This window comes from Halichoerus grypus, chromosome 2 (assembly GCF_964656455.1).
Source record: "Halichoerus grypus chromosome 2, mHalGry1.hap1.1, whole genome shotgun sequence".
NCBI lineage: Eukaryota > Metazoa > Chordata > Mammalia > Carnivora > Phocidae > Halichoerus > Halichoerus grypus.
This window is the reverse complement of record NC_135713.1, coordinates 31,707,805-31,728,262: the sequence shown is the minus strand read 5'-3', so window position 1 is coordinate 31,728,262 and position 20,458 is coordinate 31,707,805. Positions and strand designations below refer to the sequence as shown.

General features: G+C 40.1%; 1 long non-coding RNA gene across 2 annotated transcripts in view; it reads left to right on the top strand.

Annotated features, from left to right (window-relative positions):
• LOC118520425 (uncharacterized) overlaps positions 1-3,647 on the top strand; it is a 104,041-nt gene extending 100,394 nt beyond the window's left edge. Inside the window, exons 3-4 of one of the 2 annotated variants that reach the window (XR_013445534.1) lie at positions 2,892-3,010; positions 3,337-3,647. This is a non-coding gene — a long non-coding RNA (uncharacterized LOC118520425). The remainder of the gene's footprint in view (positions 1-2,891; positions 3,011-3,336) is intronic. The other variant, XR_013445535.1, reaches the window with a different exon arrangement.
• Positions 3,648-20,458: the final 16,811 nt, after the last annotated feature.

Below are 20,458 nucleotides of genomic sequence, written 5' to 3'. Positions count from 1 at the left end.
GGAGAAGTTGTTTCAAGCTATGAAACAGCAGTCATTTGATAAAGTGCTGAAGACTTCCTTTGGGAGGGCTCACCTCCTTTGCAGACCTTTGTAGGGCCCTCCTATCCCTGCTCTTTTCCAAAGAGCACCCCTCACCTCACACTTCTCCAGCAGAATCTGCAAGCTTTGCATATCATCTAATTTTACCCATCTCTTTGTCCATTCCCTTAGGGCCTTGTTCTCTGAAGTTGGCTAATGGCTAAAGTCATCTGTGCCAAGGTGCTAGAGTCTGGATATTCAACTTGAACTTTAATAGGACTTGGTTGAAAGAGGGAATTGACCCAAAACTGAGAGAAAGGGACTTTTGACCTTTCTCACATCAAGTACCCATTTTGGACCTGGATTCAGAATTCCATTATCCAAGGCAGCTCAGAGTAACTCAGACTCTGTTTAGGCGCTTTGGTGAGCAATTCTCTGAAAGCAGATGAAGTTGAGGATAGTAAAATGATTCCTTCTCCTCCCATCACTGGCTGGGAGTTTATTAAAAAAAAAAAAAAAAAAAAATATATATATATATATATAGCAGGAGACTAATTGTGAATGAAATAAAGGACATCAAAAGAATCTTCCTAATTAACTTAAATACTGATCGTTACCATTAGAAAATGAGTCAGCCTAAAAACACATGTAATTGCAGTCTTCCTGTGTTGTGGGAAGCCTAGAGATTGAAGAACTACATTATTAGCAGGAAAGGACAGGCCATGGTGACATCCATCATAAGGAAGAGATGGTTTTGCCATCACTTACTGTGGCATGTGACATTTGCTTGACTGACTGCAAAGCATTTGATGCCCAGGAGGCTGGTCGTGTCTTCCCTACACAGCCAGTCTGTGAGCGGCGAGCACGTGTTAACCACTCCTGTTTGGCAAATGGGAAACCGAGGAACTGGAAATTGTAACTAGAATTAAGCGAATCATTAAAGTTTAGGGCAAAATTGTGAGAGAGACCTTGGTGCCTTATTTCTCTTACTGTGCTCTTTTCCCTCCCTTCTTGATGCTTCTTGCTGATTGCATAGTTGTCCTATTACAGCTTTCCTTGGGAGAAACAGTGTGCTTTTTATACCTCTGTGTGAATGTTAATCATCCTCCTAGAGGGCACTTGACTATGAAATCTTACCTCTAATAATGATGCAAAAATTTTTTGAAGGGGCTCTCCTAACCCCTAAATTCCTAAAGAGAGTACAGGCATCCATAATTAGCATAAATCTGGTGGAGGGGGAAGGAAGAAGGGAACAAAATCTTTCCTGGTGTCCTTGACATCCCATTGCAGACCTGCCTTGCGTAAGGTGAGGTATCTAGGAACAGGTGGAGTAGCAGAGAACGGTTGAGTTTCTTCTGATGACGCAAGTGTGAAGGGCTGATTTGCTAAGTTTATTGAAAGAGATCCTTTCATGGAGTATATATTATGAGAAATTACATGAGAAATATGTGATGCCCAGATTGGGTATTATTGATTAGTAGAATTGATGTCTTAGTTCAGTCAAAATACAATAAACAAAACCAGTTTGTATGTCATTACTTATTCAAATATTTCTAATTATATGGCTTTAGATAGGTGTTCTTAATCTTATTAGTGCCGTGAACTTTGGGGCAGTCTTGTGAAGCCTTTGAGTCAGTCCTTGACAAAATAGTATTTTTATTTTTATTTTTTTAAGATTTATTTATTTGAGAGGGAGAGAGAGAGCACACATGAGCAGGAGGGGCAGAGGGAGAGGAGAGAATCTCAAGCAGACTCCTCGCTGAGCATGGAGCCCATCATGGGGCTCCATCTCACACTCTGAGATCGTGACCTGAGCCAAAACCAAGAGTTGGACGCCCCCAGAATAGTATTTTTAATGCATAAAATCAAACACTTAAAATCTCAAAGAAAACCAATACTACTGAAAGACATTCATCAAAATTTTTGAAAATTTGTGATATATGCTTTATTAATGAATTAAAAACAAGATCTAGTGCACAGATTTGATTTCATAACTTCATAATAGTGATGAGCACCAATAATATTTTAAGGTATCTGCAACAACCATACTGTGATATTAAAATATCTGATATTTCTATGGAGGTGAAGTTACAATTACCTGAATACCTGAGGCTACTAGTGACTACTGGTCCATGTTTATAGTGGAATGAAGTGCTATGTTTAATTCAACATTGGTGAAAGTTTTGGAGCAGGCTTCCTGGCTTAACAGTCTGTCTACATCCTTGAACTGTGTGGTGTTGGAGGGAGAACACAGCCTTTGAATTGCAGCTCTGAGTTCAAGTCTCCATGAAGACTTTACTTCCAGGGTGACTCAGCTATTTTAGTTAAACTTTAGGAATTTAATTTGCTTTTTTTTTTTTAATTTGCTTTTTTTAAGATGGGAGAATATTGAATTCTGCATGAAGTTATTGAGCAGACTAAATGATATAATAATGTATATTCAACATCTAGCACAAAGCCTTTCACCAAGAGGGAACTCAGCAAGTAACACCTTAGGCACTTTTTTCCCCACAGTCAAAGGGAAAGTGAAGGAGGTAAGATGATTTGTAAAGGTTAAGTCTTGCGTTAAGATCCTGGTTCTGGGCAATTTGCTGCCTGAGATAATGTACATACAGTCTCTTAGTTTCAAAAGAATTTGAGAAGGAAGATACTTTGGAAAATATATTCCATTTTATGCATCTCTAAACCAAGCCATAAATCTAGCTGTCTAAAATTTCAAGTCTGTAAAATTCAAGGAAGTTTTTGGGAATTAATTGTTAAAAGATATTTAAATTCCAGTGAAATAAGATACCATTTTAGGATTTGGAATGCTGGCTTTTCTGTTTTATGGTAATATTAAGATTTTAGTTGAGTTCTCATCTTCTCCCATGCAGAACTGAGAGGGGGTAACATGCCAAGGAGCCATGTAGGAGCCCATTTGGAAGAGGACAAAACCCCAGTCTGCTCAGGAGCCTGAGCCACTCCCTCAAGCCAAAGGTCAGAAACAAAGCAGGTACTGGACACAATGGCCAAACTCAGGTGCTTTGCCAACATATCTAAAACGAGTTAATTGAGAAGAAACTTCACATGATATTTTCCCCAATGAGAACTTCCTGAATTTTAGCTTCTTAAGCTGTTAAGACATTATTGGATTTTTTGAATTTTTATTGTTAAATATTCCAGATATCTAATCACTGATCATCAGATACCATAGAATCTAGTAAAATTTATTTGAATTTTACAACTTAAAATGTTAACTTTTAAAAAAATAGAACATATTGGGTGGTATAAGATGTAAGTATTCAATTTAGTGAAACTTGTTTAAATTTCTATTTTCAGATTTGGGAGGCTACAATCAAGGTCATTTGAGAAGTAAGACCTGGTGTCTTACCATTACCTATGGGTGTCCACATAGAAATTTATAGACATGGGAAAGGCTAGATAATGAGAATGCTCCGTAAAGAGGCACCGTACTTCACCAGGGAGAAATGCATCCAAGTTTCTTCACAAATGTTAAGAAATATGCCTATTTAATTGTATGTTGCATTTTCCATGGTCTTTGCTTTATTCATTTCATGTGCAGTGATTAAAAAGATATATTGTACATTTTATTATCTCTTATGTTTTCCAATAAATACAAACCTGACGTACTTTTTTTCTTTTTCATTCTTCTCAGAGGTGTGGTGAACATCGAATAAGATAATAATTTTGAAATGCTTGTCTTGTCCATTTGGGCTGCTATAACAAAATACTGAGTCACTTATGGATAACAGAAATTTATTTCTAACAGTTCTGGAGGCCAGAAATCTGAAATCAGGGTGCCAACATGGTCAGGTGAGGGCTGTCTTTCAGGTTATAGATTTCTTGTATCCTCATTTGGAGCCTTTTTAATAAGGCACTAATCACCTTCCAAAGACCCTACCTCCTAATACCATCACTTTTAGGGGTAGGAATTTGACATATGGATTTTGGGAGGACACACTCTGTGAGACTGTGATTTATAAGAATTATATGTTTGGTCATTCAGATGACCAAAATATACAGTAGTCCCCCTTTTCTGCAGTTTTGCTTTCCACAGTTTGTTACCTGAGGTCAACCGTGGTCCAGAAGCAGATGATCCTCCTCCTTACGTGTTATCAGAAGTTCAGTGGGAGCCTAATCCTACGTCACGGTGCTTACATCATTCCCCTCACTTCACCTCATCATGTAGGCATTTTGTCATCTCACATTATCCCAAGAAGGAGGGTGAGTACAGTACAATAAGACGTTTTTAGAGAGAGAAACCACCTTCATATAACTTTCGTTATGATATATTGTTATAATTGTTCTATTTTATTATTGTTGTTGTTAATCTCTTTGTGTGCCTATTGTATAAATTAAACTTTATCATAGGTATATATGTATAGGAAAAATATAGTGTGTATAGGATTCTCTGCTATCTGTAGTTTCAGGCATCCACTAGGGGTCTTGGAATGTATCCCCTCGAATAAAGGAAGACTACTGTATTTCTCATATATATTTGGTTTCTGTCAACAGTTCCTGGCCCATAGTTCCCCAAACCCTTGGCATTTCCTAAGTGTTGAGAGTGACAAAGGTGTCTTATGTTAATGAGATGACTTCTGGAAAGCACCTAAGGCTGGGGGTACTTTCCAGAAGAACCAACCATATGATCAGGTTGGGACTCCCAGTTCCACTCCCCAACCTTTGAGGAGGGGAGAGGCCCTCGAGGTTGATCTCATTATCAAAGGGCAATGATTTAATCAATCATGCCTATATGATGAGGCCTTCATAAAAACCGAGAGGACAAGGTGTGGAGAGCTTCTGGGTTGGTGAATACTTGGAAGCACTAGGAAAGTGGTGCCCTGGAGAAAGTATGGAAGCTCTGCCCCCTTTCCCCAAGCCTTGCCCTGGGCCGCTCTTCCATCTGTTGTTCCTGAGTTACATCTTTTTATGCTAAACCGGCAATCTAGTAAGTAAGATGTTTCTCTGAGTTCTGTGGCTGTTCTAGCAAATTAATCAAATCCAAGGAGCGAGGCTTGGGAACCTCTGATTTACAGCTGATCCGTCAGAAGTACAGATAACAACGTGGGCTTGCAACTGGCATCTGAAGTAGGGAGGGCCATCTTGTAGGACTAAACCCTTGACCTGTGGAACCTGATGCTGTCTCTGGCCAGATGGTGTCAGAGTTGAGAGAATTGAGTTGAATCCTCGGACACCTGCTGGGGGGCAAGGATTGTTTCTTGGTGTGGGGGGAACACCCTTTGCACACATTGGAATTGAGTCCAAGAACCAAAAAGACACTCAGATATAGTGGCTTGATAAACAGGGTTATCATTGATTGTTACTGCCATTGTGTTATAAATAGATGTTCTCTCTTAAGAAGATGGCTTATTTTATTACATCATAATCCAGCTAGTACATTCAAATTGCTATTGCCTTGAATGATTCTATAAGATACTCTCTTTGCTTTTTTTAAAAATAGACTTTATATTTTAGAATAATTTTAGTTTTCTAAGAAAATTGGGAAGATAGTACAGGGAGTACTCATATGCCCTTCTCCCAGTTTCCCATCTTAACATCCTACATTAATATAGTATATCTGTTACAATTGATGAACTAATATGAATCCATTTTTATTAAAGTCCATAGTTTATTTAAATATCTTTAGTTGCTATCTTATGTCCTCTTCCTGGATTTCCCAGAATCTCCCCCAGGACACCACACTGCATTTTGTTGTCGTGTTTCTTTAGGCAGTTCTTGGCTACACCAGCCTCAGCTTTTCTTGTTTTTGAACACCTTGCTAGTTTTTAGGAATACTGGTCAGGCATTTTATAGAATGGCATCTGTTGGATTTGTCTGTTGGTTTTCTTGTTATTAGATTGGAGTTGTGGGTTTGGGGGAGGAAGGCCCCAGGGATAAAGTGCCATTTTCTATCATATTATATCAATGGTCCATCCTATCAACATGATTTATTACTGTTGATATTGACCTTGATCACCTGGCTGAGGTAATGTAGGTTTGATTTCTCCACTGTAATTTCGGTGCTAGATGTGCTTTTCATTACTGGTGTATTGTTGCTTTTGGGTCTTCTCTGCCAATGGAGTAAGGAAATAAGTGTGTGTGTGTATACTTATACATTGTATATGGTACATGTTTATAGCATCTGTAACTATTTCTATGTGTAACCATATATGTCTATATTAAGCTAACCATGAGTTCATACTGGTGTCTCCAGTTCTAATCAATTACCAGATGGATCATACTAGCTTCTTCCCCTTGCTCTTCCATGATCTCCCACACTAACATTGAGAAACCTGGTTCCCACTATCAATCCATTTATTTACTGTTCAATTATAGTACACGTGTATAGCAGTGTCAGAATGATTATCCCTTACCCCTGTACTCCTGTGGGAAATAACTTCATCAGTTTTAGTGCTTATAAGCAGTTTGTTTTGCCTTTAGTCTTACAGACTCTCCTCGTTTCTAAATTCACTAAAGTCAGCACCTTTTCATTCCCAATTCCCTTCCAATGAGTTGTTTCATACATTGTAATACTGTTAGATTTTCTTTTCATGGTCTCTTTCCTGACACCTCCAAACCTTCTAAATGATTTTTAAAAAATTTTATATACACTAAGGTTCATTCTTTGTTCTATAAAGTTCTATGGGTTTTGACAAATGCCTAATGTCCTGTATCTACCATTACGGTATCATACAGAACAGTTTCATTGCCTGACAAATCCCCATGTACATCACTTACTCTCCTTTTCTCCTTCTGAACACCCTGTCAACCATTATCTTTTACTGTTTACTATCCAGAATATCATACAATTGAAATCATATAGTATGACTCTCTCTACTTTTTGAAAATTAGTAAATAAAGGTCCCACACCCACACTTGTTTTAAACAGGAGAAAAGCACACAAATTTATTTAATATAGGTTTTATATGACTCGGGAGCCTTCATAAGGCAATGAAGACTTGAAGAAAGAGGTTTGAGTATTGTTATGTTTGTTTGATGAAGAGTGGACAGTTGTGGAGGAATAGGATAGGTTAAAGAGTATGAGTATGAGATAAATATATACGCTGGGGGAAGCATACCAAGGTCTGTTTGTTAGGATTCTTTTCAGTGTCCCTTTGTCTTCAGAGATAAGGATGCTTCTTTCTTCCAGGTATAGAGAGGGCACCTTTCACATGAGGGTTTTATGACCTGAGTGACCTTCCTGCTTCTGCCATTTTCTCAAAACGTCTTCACCTTAAAATATTTCGTATGCCAAGGTACCATATTTGCAGTGGCATATCCTGAACCCCATCAGCTGCCATAACAAAATATCCCAGACTTGGTGGCTTAAACAACATAAATTTATTTCCTCACAGTTCTGGAGGCTAGAAGTCTGAGATCCAAGTGTTGGCAGGGTTGGTTTCAGGCTCTCTTCTTGGCTTGTAGATGGCCCCGTGTTCTTGCTGTGTCCTCATATGACCCTTTCTCTGTGCATATGCACTGCCCGTGTCTCTTTGTGTGTCTTGATCTCCTCTTTTTGTAAGGACACCAGTCATATTGGATTAGGGCTCAGCCTAATGACCTCATTTAACTTACCTCTTTAAACATCCTATCTCCAAATATAGTCCTATTCTGAGGTATGGAGTGGTTTGGGCTTCAACGTGTGATTTGGTGGAGAGGTGGGTGGGGAGGCATAATTCAGCCTATAACATATGCCTTACCACCTGGTCAGAATTCCTTCCTCAGAAATAATGTATATTTCTTTTACTTTACTTTGAGCCTTGTCTCACCTTCTGTGGAGATGGAGAATAGAACCCTATTCCCCCCAAAATAACCTTTCATTGGCCTGCTGTGAGATGATTCAGTCTCTTTCTTAGCAAGCTGTTTTATTCCTTTCACTTATTATTTTTTTTTATTTGAGAGTAGTTGACACACAATGTTACATTAGTTTCAGGTGTACAACATAGTGATTCAACAAGTTTAAATATTATACTATGCTCACCTCAAGTATAGCTACCATGTAACTGGAAAGCTGTATCTCCCACTCCCCTTCACCCATTTAGACCATCCTCCCACCCCTCCCCCAACTCTGGCAACCATCAGTTTGCTCTCTGTGCCAAACCCACACTTTTAAAAACATACCTTCAACCACAATTTTCTGAAGAGCATCTTGTCATTTACAGACATTTGGTGTGAAGAAATTTTAAAAATTTAAAGCACATTTTATTATAAATTTTTATGAGTCAAGACAAATAACCAGAATTATGTCTCTGGTTAATTTTTCAAAACTGGCAAGATTAAGGTTAAGTATGTATTTTCTCTTTTTTAGTTTAGCTTTTCTAACTCCGGTTCCACTCCTCACCACCACTGCCCACCCCCAAAGAACTGAGGTTTAAAAAGAACTTAAAATTTTGGGTTGTAAAATTGATCTAAGTCAAGATCAACTTATTTGGCCATCAAACATAATAGGAGGTATAATTTCATGGCAGAGCACAAATGAGGTGTAACTATGCCCTTGGACTAAAGTGGACAGCAAGAAGCACCACTGGTCACTGGTAACATCCATACTGCCAAATGCAATGGGCAGTTTTCTGTCTTCATCCTCCCTGGTTTCTCAGCAGCAATTGATCAGATGAACACTCCTCACTTCTGGAAACCTTTTCCTCTGTAACCTTCTGGTCTTTACATTCTCCTGTTTTCCTTCTACCTTCCTGCCACTCCTTCTAAGAGTCTCTTGAGGTTCTTAAAGTTCCATCCTAGCCAGCTTTCTCTTTTGTGGCTGTCATCTCTCTAAAGTGACGTTTTCATTCCCAATCTTTAAATAGCTCTACATGCTTCTTAGACTCCGACTTGATCTCTCTCTTGATCTAAGTCTCTGCATTTCCTAAAGCTTTAGATACTGAGTTATCCTGAGAAGTAAAGAGGCCTTACTGCCAAAGGAAGGGGCAAGTTTTAAGCTCTGTTTGTTTTCTTGCAGTGGCCTTTCAAGTGAATTCTTGGGCCTCAATTAATTTAGATATTTCCTACAGGAAATATCTATGCAATTCTAAGTTTTTGTCAGGAAGTTATATTCACTTATCATTGTTTTTCAACTTCCTTTTTGGGCTATGAATTAGCTATAAACATGCTGAAAGGAATCATCTGCACTTATGCTTCTGGCCAAAAATATTTGTTTTGGCCACTTACAGGCACTCAGTCGATAGGTCTTAGAAATATTGGTTACTTTCTGTCCTGGACAGGTGGCCTTGTCACTACCTATTCATTCACAGCGGTTAGGTAGCCTTCCTGCTAGCACAGTGTTTTCAACCTTGGCTACACATTGTGATTACACGGGAATCTTTTTAAAAGTACTCATGTTTGGGGGCGCCTGGGTGGCTCAGTCATTAAGCGTCTGCCTTCGGCTCCGGTCACAATCCCAGGGTCCTGGGATCAAGCCCCGCATCGGGCTCCCTGCTCAGCGGGAAGCCTGCTTCTCCCTCTCCCACTTCCCCTGCTTGTGTTCCCTCTCTCACTGTGTCTCTCTCTCTGTCAAATAAATAAATAAAATCTTTAAAAAAAAAAAAAGTACTCATGTTTGGCTCCCTTAGAGACTCGTGTTTGACTGACCCTGACTGGTGCCCAAGCAGAGGTACTTTTCTAAAGATCCTTCGGTGATAGTAACATGAGGCTAAGTCTGAGAACCGCTGACATCTGTCCTGGGATGAGCAATCTTCGCCTCAGTTGAGCATGGCTTTCACTTCTGCCTTGTAACTCTCGCCTGAGTGGGCATATCGCTTACACATTTAGAGCCCAATTCCTCCTCTCTAACGTAGGACAAATTGCGTCACCACCGCAAAAGCTTGTTCTGAAGAGTATATAATTTAACCTCACATGTGTAGCGCTTTATAGGATCTAATAGGGGTTAAACTCCAAGTACAACCCTCTGATAAGACTGTCTCATTTTTTCCCCGGTGACATTTTTTTCTTTTAGCCAATAGTGTCATTTTCTTTTGTCCTCTTAAAATGTCAATATATCCCCATACCAGCACTTTATATCCTGTTGTTGATGATAATAGCCAGGAAAAAGCAACAGTTGGAAAGTCAAGAAATGGGATCTTGTGTCAGTTGGGCTTTTCTCACTTAGGTCTAATATCTTTATGTTGGATATCCTGATAACCATCCTTGGCTTTGATCCCCTTGCCAGTTCCTTCCTTGGTATTTTGGAACTATATTTGATATTTACATCCTCTTTCTTTAGAATTCACCCCCTTAAAAATCCCTAGTTTCAATCTTGTTATGCCTACCTTGTGGCTGGTCACACATGGGTAGTGCTGGTGATGAGGATGGGGATGAGGATGGGGATGAGAATGGTGATGAGGATGGTAGCTGATACCATTCCCAGGACACTTCACTGCAATTACAATATGAAAAAGACTTCATTGTGGTTTGAGTGGGAGAACATGAGTTGAAAAAACACTTTTCTTCATTGGCTGAAATAAGTTTTGTGGATGTTTCCTCTTTTTCAGTTGAATCAAGAGCTAATGCTCAGAGCCAGCCTGAAATCTGTTTTCTCAGCTGTTTGTGGCAGCTCCCGAGATAGATACTTTTCCAATGAGATTGTTCTGAGTTCATGAAAGAGTCAATGACAGGCTATTGACATCAAATTGTTTTGAAAATGCCACGTTAGCTTTTGTCTTCAGACCAGTTTTACCTGAAACAACACTTTTTATGTTGAAATTTTTTTTTTTTAAAGATTTTATTTATTTATTTGACAGAGAGAGACACAGCGAGAGAGGGAACACAAGCAGGGGGAGTGGGAGAGGGAGAAGCAGGCTTCCCCACGAGCAGGGAGCCCGATGCGGGGCTCGATCCCAGGAGCCTGGGATCATGACCTGAGCCGAAGGCAGACGCTTAACGACTGAGCCACCCAGGCGCCCCTTTATGTTGAAATTTTAATTGGAAACATTTCTTGGCTGTCATCAGTGTGGACATAATGCCATCTCACTACATAAAAACTGAAATACTAGATGTAAAGTTCAAATTAATGGGGGAAAGAAAGATATAATCGATATTTTATTCACATACTGGTGATTTATTTTGTTGTTACAAATAATGTGCTGTTCAGAAGTGTTTTAATCCATAAAGGACCATCTTGAATCCATTTGTGAAGTGTTCAATTCGAAAAGACATAGCAATTTAACAGTAATTTATGCCCCCAAATCAAATATCGTTAAAGAAAAATCAATAGCTCATCTTCAGCGTAGAGAATGCAGCATGCTGTACTTTACTCAGCAAAACACAATTCTTTTCTGTGGAAAGCTGCAGATTAAACAATTCAGTGACTTGGTAGGCTTTAAAACAACTAAATAATAACAGGGAAATGCAGGGAAAGTGTTTCTTTGAAAAGATAGCCAACTCATTAAACTTGGATGTCATTTATTACTTGAAAGAAGGATGCAGATGAATTAGGGAACCACCAACAAATTCATTCTGAACATAAAGGAAATGTGAACATATGAATATACAAATAATGCTGAAGTCTTATTTGGGACAAAGTTTCAGCTTCCTTATCAATATTATTCCAGAAATTTGGGGGGGGGGAGCAAAAATGGTTTGCTTTTTAGGACGTTTGGATAAGCTAAATCCATCTTGGTAATTAAATAATTTAAGACAGGTAGTTAGAAGGAGAATGATAAGCCAAGAATTGGCTGTCATGTATATGTACATTTTCTGATGATTCCTTGAAAGCTTGATGTCAAAAAACTTGTTCACACCCAGTGGGGCTCTATGAGGTGCTTTTCAGCAGAGGAACCACTCCTCTAAATCGTCTTGTACAAAGTTCTGAATTATTGAGTCCAGTCAGAGAGAGTTATTACCCCCGAATTTACTCCTAAAACTTTTTTCTTCTTTGTATTACAAATATAACTCACTTTAAGCAAGCTCCATATAATAAAATATGGATTTATTCAAAAGCTTAATAATTTGGGGATGTTCTGTCTGGTTTCTGAGAGGGAGGGTGAGAATGGCCAGGTGAAGTTCAAGATTATAAGTCCAGGCAAGCTGACAGGAAATGGGCCTTAAGGAAGGTTCAGAACTGGATGCCAGGCCAACAGGCAGGAAGGACAGATAGCACACATGTACTTTTGGTCCAAGCCAAGCTCAAGATCTAGAACAGGTGACTCAAAGAGATTCAGAGGTCAGGCAGGTAACCCAGGTACAGTTGGAAGGCAGCCAGTAGGGAGCAGAGACCTAGGTTCCGAAAGACGAGGATAAAGGGAGGAAGACCTAGACTTTGCAAGAACTAGAATATCAAGCAGAGACATGAAAAAGAAGGCAGTAACTAAGACTGAATACCAGGGAAACGGAAAACGAGCACCAGTAGGTTGGGTATGGTGCCATGGATCGTCAGTGAGAACTGTTCCATGCTGACTCAGAGATGGGTGAGTAACCAGGGCACCTTAGAGTAGCAGGCCTCGCTCCAGGACAATGCTTGCGTCAGAGCAGTTTAATCTCTCGGTCACAGGTGTTTGAGTATCAGAAGGGTAGGAAGTCAGACATGCAATTACAGGGGTGATCTGTCTACCTTAACAAAGAAATTCAAATAACGTGGGATTTGGTTTTGTCAGAAGCAGTTCTGTTTAAGTTTCTAGGAACAGATTTGTTGAGTGAAGTGTCAAAACTTAAAAGTTACCTTTTAACTTACTTGCTCAAAAATTTATTAATTGCATATTAAGACTTATGTAACAGGCCATGCACTGGGGATATGCAGATGCATATGACATGATACTTGCCTTTAGAAGCAAACAGATGGTGAACTGTTACTTAAAATGTCCAATAGTTAGTATAAAAAGGAAGATGCACACAGGGTTCTACGGGTTATGGCTTGGGAAGGGGAAGCTAGGTGAGGCTTCCTGCAGTTGGGACGGCTACAGTCTGAAATGTAATGGAGAGTAACATTTACTCAGGTAGATAGGCAGGGGGGAAGTGCGGTGTAAAATGGGCCAGAACTGCCAAGGAGTGGCAGAAAATGAAGTTAGAAAGGCCAGCAGGGGTTGGATCCCGGAGGGCTTTGTATATGAGGAAAAGGAACTTCAGTCTCATCTTTTAGGTACCAGGAGCCACTGAAGAATTTTAAGCAGAGAGTGACAAGATCAGATTTGCCACTGAGATAGCTTACTCCAGTGCAGTGAGGGACTGATGTAAGGAGTTAACACCGGAGGAGGCCTGTTGTAGTGAGAGATGCTGAAGGCGTGATCAAGAGCAGTGGTATTTATTTCTAGAAAGAAGAGAATAAATCCACATGTAATGAAGCACCTGTTGGAGACAGGAGTTTAAATCATTTTGGGATGAGAAAACTTAAAGTTTGCTGGCAAGAAGGATATAAAGAAATAAAATTGCCAGAAGCCTTGTTTCTAGCAGAGGAGAGACTATGTTTTGGAGCAAATTTGTTTTTTTTTCTAGGAGACTACTGGTACAGGACCTCTCCTCAGATTTCTCCAGAAAGTGGAGTCTGAATCCTTCTGGGCAGTACCTTACTGGGGAGTGTTATTGCAGGGTTAGGAGTGAGAGAAAGGACAAGTGAAACAAAGAAGGAAGGAAAGCCAAAACAAGGAAGTGTTACCAAGTTGGAACCACTATGGAAAAACAGGTTGTTCAATCCCAAGGAAGCTTATGCGGTGCAATATGAAATGCATTTTAGGGGAAATTTTTTCCATTAGCTCCCATCCCCACTGGTCAAAGGTTTGCCCCACAAGAAATAACCCTGCTGCACTTCTGAGTTAGGTTCCCATGGTGTCTCTTGCTTTGTCATCAAAAGAGAAGGCCCCGTATGGGAGACAATAGGCACAAATTCCAGAAATGGAGCACTGGGGGTGACCGTGAGAAGAGCCAATCTGATTTCTACTCTTTGGTCCTGAGACCGACGTATTACAGCTGTTGAGGAGAGAGCATAATTTTTCAGCTGTTAGTTCAGCACGCACATGACATCATGGAGGTCAACATCCCAATCCTTCACATTGTTTACCTTGAGCTGGTACCTTGGCTGAGTCATTGACAAGCCTCCCCCTGTTTTATTAGGTCAGCTACTTCTAATTCAGTGCATGGTAAGGCTAAGGGATTCTGTGGTCTTGTGTCCACCGTCACACCTTTTTTGCAATAAAATGGGCCCTTTGATTTAAGACAAGGTTGTATGTGATACCATATGATAGATCAGGCATTCTCCAAGTCTCAGATGGTACTGTTGCAAGAGGCACTTAGGACGGGAAAGACAAACTCTTCTGAAACTATCTGTAAATTCTGGAAGGGGCAAACTGCAGCACTTTTAAGGTGAGGGAGTCCAATGCAATCCACCTGCCACCAAGGGGCTGGTGATTCTCCTGAAGCATTTTTCCATATTTGATTACTCCTTATTGAATACTCAGCATTGATTTTGGCTGCTGGCAGTTTGGATGCTCTGCAGTGACAATAGCTCAATCAGATGTTGCGGGAGTTAGTCACGGCATGGTCTTCACTCTTACCATCGTGGATACTATGTACATGCGTCAGTACTGGCTCGACCAAGGAGAGAGGCTTGCTGATGTTTATTGGACAAGTCATCCTGAGTACCTAGTTTTCGACTGCAACGGGTAGAGGTGGGTATCATGAAACCAAAAAATCTGCATGCCTTGGCCATCTCCATGGGTCATCCACATACCTCTTTACCCATTTTTTTGTTTTTGTTTTTGTTTTTTTTTTTCCCCAGTCTTCTAGTATAATTACTTCCTGACCTTTAACAACCATCCAAGCCATTCATCTGCTCAGAAATCCATGTATATTTGTATATTGGATCACTTCTCTCTCCATAGGAGGTAAATAACCAAACAGACTGCTTGCAGAAGTACCTACTGGGAAGATTCATCACTGCCTATTAAGACCACTCCTGAGTGGGACTGTGTCACAACAGAAGTCCATTTTTGTTAGTACCAACATTGAACTGACTCTTCTGTCCACCAGTATTGTTTTTCCTCATCCATCATTTGGTTAGAAGGGACCACCTCTTCCTTCCCCACGAGACGGTATTTGTAAGCTAGGGGATTGGTGTTAGTACAACAAAGGTATGTGACATGGGAATCTGGGCTGCCTTTCTGTATAATTTACTGGTGCCTTCTGGATCTGGTCCTGAATGTATTATTTCTAACGTTCTGTCAGTAAATCAACAGATTGCTGTGACTTGCTTTTAACGATTAAATGTCAATAACTGATTCCTGTTAATTTGGAGTATTCACCCCTTTGACGCTAGGGAGCAGAGCTTTATGGTACCATCTTCTACTGTCAATATTATATTTCAGAGGACGTCCCTCACTAATTTCTTAACTATATTTCTTAAAGATCTCCCTCATGCCCTACCCATGCATTCTGTGGCTCTAGCGAAGGGCTATCCTCTGTGCCTTCCTAGAAAACATAGACATGAGTTGGATTCTTACACAACAAATCCACTTTAACATTCCAGCCTCCCTGAGTCTTCTGATCCCTTTCTTAGTATTATGCTAAGAAAGTTCTGCATGTCTACTTCATCCACTATGGACCCATCATGTCTAAGCTTCAAGAAAGTATCTCAGCAGTATATTAGAACTGGCCCACTTTTCAATAAGAACTGATACAAGGGTCCCTCTGCCCTGTTCATACTCACTCTCTCTCTCTCAAATAAATAAATTTAAAAAAATATAAAAAACTGCTTAAATCTGAATCCTTAAGTTGAAAATTAGAACATTAAGTATTGTTTAATAATATAAATTGAGTGTACTGTTAGTAAAACCATATCATTATGGAATTAGAGAAATAGAGAATTAGACTCATCTGGCTCTGTGTGTGTCTGTGTGTCTTATTTTTGATCAATATATTATTGTCAGTAGACCTTAAAATTGGAAATCTGCAGGAGGGACCTACAGGTCTGTCATTTTCTCCTCTTATGTTAAGGGAATGACCATGAAAGGCATTAGTCTGGGCTTGGTTCTGGACTATCTGGACTAGATTTCTGGGAAATCTAATGCGGGCTACCCAGGCACCCCAACTGATGAATTTAGGGATGAACCAGAGCCCCAGAGCAAAAGCATGGCAGCTAACTTGGTACCAATGAGTGCGAGCTAGAGTACATATATACACATTAGTCTTCCGTGATCTATCATAGGGGACCTCAAACGTTTTGCTTGCATGTCAATTAAAATAATACTGAAAAATCTATGTATTTCTTTCACATTTATAGCTAAAATATTTTACTCTAAGTTGTTCAAGATAATGTAATTTCTGCCCAATTGTAAATATTAACATTACAACAAACTATCAAAATCACTGTAAACATTTTCCAGGGGAATCAACACAATAGCAATCCAGTAGCCATAATGTCTCATTTAAAAATATGTGAACAAGGTTATTTTAATGGTCAGAAATATTATACCATTTCTTCCTTTTTTGAATTCATTTCCAGCCAACCTCCCCCGACATATTTTCAATCTAATGTAATTTTTTAATGCTTGGATGTCTTATACTGATCACGTATACTTTGCAAAAATTATGTAAATAAATTGAAATGTGAAATTAGCATTTTTCTGCGAGAAGTCTCTAATAACAATTTTATTCTGAATAAATTTAACATTATTATCATCATTATGACACAAAGTACCTTATTTTATGGTTACATAATTATAATTATAAACACAAAAGCGGACTTTATAGGAAAAAGGCTCATGCAAGTATACACAGGTCGGTGGGACCACGAGCATAAGGCTGGCTGGCCACTTGTCCAGATCTGAAGGCGGCTGCGGGGCGCAGTCGTAAAACCCGGGACTGATGCCGTAAAAGCTCGCTTCCGGGGAAAGTACTCGCGCAGCCGTGGAGCTGGCAGAGGGAGAGCGTGAAGGTGGCGCCTGCCCGTCTCCCTCCGGAGAGCTCCCCCACAGGCCCCTAAATGTGTGTAAATCACATGCCTGTCCCTCAGGCCAAAGCTCCAAGATCAGCAAATGAGCATTTCCCGCACAAAGTCTGGGCTCCCCTCCATGGGCGGCTTCTGCGCAGGAACCCTGGGGCCGGTGAGTCCTAGCGCGCCAGCCCCCTGTTAGTTTCCGAAGCTAGATGTTTTGGGGGCTCCTTTTCAGGTCCAGGTCTTAAAAGTCAGGGATGCCACATGTGGGACTGAAACTTTTCACTCCTCAGGGAGAAGCTCCAGGTTTTGAGTTCCCTCCCCACTGGATTGCCCCAAGCCGGATGGAATTTATGGCAAGATTGTGTCCCAGGCTTTCCTACCCACTTTGATATGGGCTCTAAGCATAGAAGTCAATTTTTAGGGTTTTGTTTTTTTTTCTTCAGAGGCCGTTGTTCCATGTGTAGCTATAGATTGGTGTATTTATGGGAGGAGGGCCATCCAGGATCTTCTTACATAGCAATCTTGAACTAACGCCCCCACCAAAGGCTCATAATGAAGTACATTAACTCATTATGTGCATCTGAATATTACTAATTATTGGAATGGGATAGGATTCAGTGGACTTCAACAGCCAAAAATGTGGAGGATACTAAATATATAAAAGGTATATTAATCATAGCATATTCTCATTAATGTAAATCTACCAGGTAATTATAAGAATGAATAAGAAATCAGATAAGTGGGGAGTGCCAGGGTGGCTCAATGGGTAAATGTCAGACTCTGGATTTCCGCTCAGGTCATGATCTCAGTGTCCTGGGTTGGAGTCGGGCTCTGCGGCTCAGCAGTCTGCTTGTCTCCCTCTCCCTCTGCCCCTACCTCTGTACTTTCTCTCTTTCTGTCTCTAAAATAAATAAATTAATCTTAAAAAAAAAAAAAAAAACGAAATCAGAGAAGTGGTTGACGAATGACAGTTGTCAGAAGACTTGGTGCCCAAGTAAAATATGCATATGGATTTTCATTGTATACTTGTGGAAGGAAAGTTCCAGCAAGATATCTCTGCTATAGCTATATTTTAAGAATGCAACTGAGAATCTGGTAATTCATTGCTTGGAAATTACCCATGCTTGCCTATTCTTGGGACCCTGTTATGAAACTCAGGGCTACTTGCAATCCAATTCAGAGACCCCTGATTATTTGCCGTATTTTATGAATATTATTAATTACATCATGATCCAGTAGAGCAAAAGCACTTAGAAAAAAATAGAGTGCTTGTAAGTAAGGATGTGGGTTTACACTAGAAATGAAAGTGGAAATCAAGGTAGAGCTAATTTTCTTTAAAAAGGGAGAAAATGAATAAAATTCATGTCTGTATGCAATATTAAGAATGATTTTGAAAGAAGAAAGGGCAAATCAAACAAATGTGGGAAGTGCTGATTGGATTCTATCAGCAATGTCAGGAAAACGGACAATGAAAGCATAAATAAAAAAGTAACAACAACAACAACAAAAAAACAAACCACCAAACCCAGAAAACAACACAACCTTTTAAGCATGTGGCTAGAGGTTCCCATTACCATTGCCGGTCAATTATGGTATCGTGAATTCAGAAGAAGACACTTGTGTTTGGGCAATTTAAAGCCTAAGCTTGGTGACCAGACTCTGATGAACCCTTTCTCAGTAGATTCCAGGCCTGGTACCCTCCGTACAAATAGCAAAGTGAGGAGTGAGGCAGCGTGGGCAGGACCCGCACACTCATGGGGATCATGAGAAAAGGTGTTGCCGGCCACCTTGGACTTTCAAAGTGGCTGTGGGTGGCCACCCCTACTAACGCGGTAGGTTCCCCTGGGATTTACTCATGCTATCTCCAAATTCACTAAAGAGTTTTTACACTTCATGGGGTTTACTATGTTGTGGGGGATTTAAGGATGGGACTGTACTCCCAATGTCAGCAAACTGGTGGAGGGAAAGCATAGCAGCAGGGCATGATCGGTGGGGCTGTGGAGCTCCAGTCCGAGATTCTTTTTTTTCCCCTGTGTTTTTTTTTATTTTTATTTTTTTTATTTTTTTTAAAGATTTTATTTATTTATTTGAGAGAGAGAGAATGAGAGACAGAGAGCATGAGAGGGAGGAGGGTCAGAGGGAGAAGCAGACTCCCTGCCGAGCAGGGAGCCCGATGCGGGACTCGATCCCGGGACTCTAGGATCATGACCTGAGCCGAAGGCAGTCGCTTAACCAACTGAGCCACCCAGGCGCCCCTGTTTTTTTTTTTATTAATTAACTAGTTAATTTATTAATTAACATATAATGTATTATTTGTTTCAGGGGTACAGGTCTGTGACTCATCAGTCTTATATAATACCCAGGGCTCATTACAACACATACCCTCCCCAATGTCCATTACCCAGTTACCCCATTCCCCCCCACTCGCCTCCCCTCCAGCAACCCTGTTTGTTTCCTAAGATTAAGAGTCTGTTATGGTTTGTCTCCCTCTCTGGTTTCGTATTATTTTATTTTTTTCCTCTCCTCTCCTATGATCCTTTGCCTTGTTTCTCCAATTCCACATTATCAGTGAGATCATATGATAATTGTCTTTCTCTGATTGCCTTATTTCGCTTAGCGTAATAACCTCTAGTTCTGTCCACATCATTGCAAATGGCAAAATTTCATTTCTGATGGCTGCATAATATTCCTGTGTGTGTGTGTGTGTGTGTGTGTGTGTGTGTGTGTGTGTGTGTATATACCACATCTTCTTTATCCATTCATCTTTTGATGGACATCTGGGCTCTTTCCATAGTTTGGCTGTTGTGGACATTGCTGCTATATACATTGAGGTGCATGTGCCCCTTCAGATCACTACATTTGTGTCTTTGGGGTAAATACCCAGTAGTGCAATTGCTGGGTCATAGAGTAGCTCTATTTTCAACTTTTTGAGGAACCTCCATACTGTTTTGTTGGGCCTCCAGAGTCTGAAAGTAGTTCTTCAAATTATCCTTGGTCTAGTTGCCCACTTCTACCTGCCAGATGATTGCTGCTCCAGCATCCTGCCACAATCTAACAGGATGCTCAAGATGGGCCTCAGTAGCCTGACCATGTTTCAGGATTTACAGTTAAGGTCAAACAGGCTGGTAGGTAATGCTGCTGGAACCCAGGGAGTTTCATGTTAGTGTTATGTCCTAGCAGTATGCTTGCTGATTGGGCAGGCTTCAATCCAGTTGGCCATTGTACTTCAACAACAATAAAATAGCAAATCAAATCAAAGCCAGAATGACTTTTAAAGGATTGATTATCTAACAGACAAGAAGTTTTTGTTTGTTTGTTTGTTTTAGCAAGTAGCTGTCCATGTACTATAATTTGGTGATAGTTTTAAACACTAAGATATCATGGAGTAGCTGATATATTAATTAACTCAGTCATTTTAAAAACTATTCTTAGTTCATAGTAGTAGGTTTGTGGTTACATGGGAGGACTCTTCAATGTGTATTTCAAAGGATCCTAGGAGTAAAGGCTCTGCCTTCTTGTGGTCTCACAGCACATGCTTTTATTATTGTGAGTTATGCCCTACTTGAATTTTCATGCCTGTCTTTT